This window comes from Gekko japonicus, unplaced genomic scaffold (genome assembly GCF_001447785.1).
Source record: "Gekko japonicus isolate JY-2015 unplaced genomic scaffold, Gekko_japonicus_V1.1 scaffold1159, whole genome shotgun sequence".
Classification (NCBI taxonomy): domain Eukaryota; kingdom Metazoa; phylum Chordata; class Lepidosauria; order Squamata; family Gekkonidae; genus Gekko; species Gekko japonicus.
The window spans coordinates 222,340-222,650 of record NW_015160245.1 but is presented as its reverse complement, the minus strand read 5'-3'; the positions used below and the strand labels follow the sequence as shown (position 1 = coordinate 222,650).

At 32.5% G+C, this 311-nt stretch overlaps 1 protein-coding gene across 1 annotated transcript in view; it reads left to right on the top strand.

Annotated features, from left to right (window-relative positions):
* FUT8 (fucosyltransferase 8 (alpha (1,6) fucosyltransferase)) overlaps nt 1-311 on the top strand; it is a 96,255-nt gene that overhangs the window by 12,338 nt on the left and 83,606 nt on the right. The window lies entirely within an intron of this gene.

Sequence of the window (311 nt, the reverse complement as noted above, 5' to 3'; positions counted from 1 at the left end):
TTATGTACTTGCTTTATGGACATTTGAAGACCATGTTCTTCAGTCCATTGAAATTGTGAACTTAGAGTCTGCGAAGTATTTCTTTTGGGAGTGTCCACTAGTAAATGTTAGATATTTCTTTAAAGCTCCAGCCTATTTATTGCAGTTCATGTATTTCATGTATTGAATACTGGTGCATATTTGAGAAATATTTGGAGTCTTATGTGATGTTAAGTCATACATGATTTATATTTATTTATATTTATTCATCTATTTCCTTAATTAATTGTTAGTTTCGCAACCAGTGGTTGGCAACCCTGGAAGGAGAGAAG